Genomic DNA, 3,632 nt, shown 5'->3' with positions numbered 1-3,632 from the left:
ATCACAATCCATCCATCCATCCATCCATTGTGTCAAGCACATTTGTACATTTGTTGCCCTCATCATTCTCAAAACATTTGCTTTCCACTTGAGCCCCTGGTATCAGCTCCTCATTTCCCCTCCCCCTTCCCGCTCCCCCTCCCTTGTGAACCTTTGATCATTTATAAATTATTATTATTTTGTCATATCTTACACTGTCTTATGTCTCCCTTCGCCCACCTTTATGCTGTCCATCCCCCAGGGAGGAGGTTATAATCTTTTAAATGATGAACGCTAACCATGTTTTGCTCAAGAATACTATTATAGGACATAGGATGCCAGGTATTTTACAGCAGATAATAGTTTGCCAAGCTTCAGAAGGCAAATAATAAAGTCGTGAATTCAGTTTTGTCCAGCTTGCTGCTCCTTGCTCCAGAGAATCTGGTGGCAGATGCTGCCGAGACAACACCCCTGCGCTTGCCACAGTTGCATCCATTATCTAGGAACATTCCTGTCCTTGTGATGCACGAGCCTCCCACAAATGCACTGGACCTCACCATGTTCTGTTTCATAAATTGTTGCTTTTTCAGTGATATTGTTGATTTCAGGGGCTGCTTTATTTGCACGTTCCTTTCTCTGTCTTTGTGCTTGGTTCACATCTTTTTCCACCCTCTTCCCGTCAACCCGGGCATAGCCACTGTGGCTGGCAAGTGGCAGGAGAAGAAGCCCACCACCTACTGCAGTTGCTGCCAGTTTTCCAACTTTCTGGGGAAAAAATCCAGCACACCAGCCAGTCACTCCACCCATTACGATCTGAGTGGTTCCTATTTTTCTACCATGGGTCCTGAACTGTGGCCAAACACCCAACTCCACCAGTGGTGTCTTCTGGTACACTCAGTTAAACCCAACTCCTCATAAGCCTCGTCATCACTTTCACAGTCTTGGGGAGGGGGGTTCCGGGTCCCCCTGATTCTGCTGGCGGCCGGTCCCCACCCACCCAGCTCTCTCTTACAGTTTCAGGGCCACTCTAGGCTGATCGGGGAGGGCATTTTAAAATCAGCATGCCTTCCTCCGGAATAGCAAAGAAACAAGGGTGGTATTTTTAGGAAATAAAGCAATGTAACAGCACGCAGGTTTTTAAAAATAATTAAAAGATCAGTCCATTGGGGGCTCTAATAACTCATAACATTCCGCACATCCATTGTATCAAGCATATTTGCACAAACTATGTTGCCATCATTCTTTTCTAGACATTTACTTTCTATTGAGCTCATTTTCCCTCCCCCACCTCATGACCCCTTGATAAATTATAAATTATTATTATTTTCATATTTTCTACCGACCGCTGTCTCCCTTCCCCCGTGGCTTCTGTTGTTTGTCCCCCTGGAGGGGTGTGTGTGTGTGTTTATGTGTCGATCATTACAATCAGTTCCCCCTTCCCCCTCCCACCTTCCCCCTACCCTTAGGTTGATTGTTATAAAACTTATATTCTCGTGTTTTCCAAGAAAGGCCCAGGCCAAAGAGTAATGGTTGTGATTTCTCCAGCAAAACATGGCACGAACAGACATAGCCAGCAGATTTCAAAACAAATCTTAATAACATTGTGTCTAGATCATCGCTTTGGATATTGCCCTATTTTCTGTATTGCTTAAAATACTCACAGGGATATATATATTTAACTTTGGCGAGCTGACAATGTAGGAACCAAGGAGCTTCATGCAAGAGGCTATTTGGTGATGTAATTGCTCTGCTCTCCCACCAGGTTCTTAGGTCCCATCTTTCCTACCAATTTCATCAAAGAAAGGTATTAGGTCTGGGAGACAATTGGCATTCTGCCCCGGGAACCCAAATAGTTGAATACACTCCTCTGAGGAGCGTTCCCGTCTGAATTGGGAAGTATAGCACTCATTCTGGAGGGCCACCATGTGATTAGCTCACAGACTATGGGTCTCAAAGTGTGGGTGGCCCCTGGTCCAGGAGCAGCAGCAGCACGTAGGGACTATTTAGAACGCAAAGTCTCCAGGCCCATCCACTTGGGCGGAACTGGCGGCTTCAGTTGCCAGCGAGTTTGACCTTTCTTTTTGTCTTTACCTTTCATACTTCTTTCATCATCAGAAATCCTTTCTTCCCGGCATATCCATGAGTATGACACCGTGCAGGGCTCTATCCACTGCCGTGGAGTCCATTCAGAATCCTAGCAATCCTAGCTAGGGCTTCCCATCTGTACATGTTTATGGGAGCAGACAGCCTCATCTCTCTCCAGAGAAGCGGCTGGTGGGTTTGAACTGCTGAGTTGGCAGTTAGTAGTCCAATGCTTACTCAGCTGCGCCACCAGGAGCACCTTTAGAGTCCAGCAGGAGTTGTTACAGTATGTCAAAGGCCTTACCTGAGATTGCTAGGCATGCAAATTTTAGGGCCCTGAGGCCCCTATCTACCCATATGAACTGAAATAGCAACTGTGTTTTAGCCAGAGCTTGGAACTGGTTCGTTCTGATTTGATCCCCCACTAAGAGCTTGCCTTTCCACCCCAGATAGACTGAATCCGATCTACAGTTTAGTAAGGTCCCTTGATGATTCTCCCAGTCTTAAGATTCTTATAGCTCCTAAGGATACTTAAGAATTACCTGGCAAATTCTCAATAGGGTTCAAACTGGACTGAACCTGTACAACAGCCTGACTTTTGAGTCCTAAGCCCTGGTTTTAGGAAGCTCCCCAGTGATTCTGGTGCACACTGAAGTCTGAGAAATGAGATAGAATATGAGCCCCCAATAAAATGATTAAAAAAACACTTCTCAAAAGGCTTCATCGGGGGAGAGATGTTTCAGCAGGTTGTGGGGGGTATGTGTGGTAGAACAGCAAGTGAGGAGAGTGACGGATTTGAAAATGCCTCCTATCCCTCTTGGCTTAAATATAGTAACATCCAGTACACAGATGAGTGTGTTTATTTTATTGAGATGGAAGAGACTCTCAGGATTTGGGTCTCCTTGGGACTAACCCTGAACCTTGGTAACACTGTGGATTATGTGCTGGGCCGCTAACCCATCAGTCACTCTGCGAGAGAAGACAGGATTGTCTGCTCGGTAAAGATTTACAGTCTCAGAAACCCTATAGGGTGGTTAGGAATTAGAATTGACCCCATGGCAGTGCGTTGGGGGGGAGGGTTGCTTTGTTTTAAAATTTATAAATCAGAAGACGGTAGCCTTCAGTCTGGATTACAACTCAGTGCAAAGAAAACGAAAATCCTCACCACAGGACCAATGGTCAACGTGATAAAAAGACTGAAGTCCTCCAGGATGTCATGGGACTGGGATCTATCATCGAGGCTCATGTGCAGCAGTCAAGACATCCCAAGACGTGCTGCGTTTGACAAACCTGCCGCACAAGACCTCTCTAAACGATCAAAGAGCACCAACGTCGCGTAGAGGACTACGATGCGACTAAGCCAAGCCATGGCGTTTCAGATCGCCTCCCATGCATATGAAGGCTGGGCAAGAAAAAGGAAGATGGCCGAGGACCTGATGCCTTTGCATGCGACTGCTGCCAAGGAATACTGCCTCTGCGATGGCCTGTCAAGAGAACGAACTGATCTGTCTGGGAAGAAGTGCAGCCAGCATATGCTCCTTTAACGCAAGGATGGTGAAAATTTCTCCTAC

The 3,632-nt window shown here is 46.3% G+C and overlaps 1 pseudogene; it reads right to left on the bottom strand.

Annotated features, from left to right (window-relative positions):
* Window positions 1-353: 353 nt before the first annotated feature.
* LOC142433200 (FUN14 domain-containing protein 1 pseudogene) lies at window positions 354-3,307 on the bottom strand (annotated as a pseudogene).
* Window positions 3,308-3,632: the final 325 nt, after the last annotated feature.

The sequence above is a fragment of the Tenrec ecaudatus genome, chromosome X (assembly GCF_050624435.1).
Source record: "Tenrec ecaudatus isolate mTenEca1 chromosome X, mTenEca1.hap1, whole genome shotgun sequence".
Lineage (NCBI taxonomy): Eukaryota > Metazoa > Chordata > Mammalia > Afrosoricida > Tenrecidae > Tenrec > Tenrec ecaudatus.
Note: the sequence above shows the minus strand (reverse complement) of the source record. Positions and strands in the feature narration are given on the sequence as shown.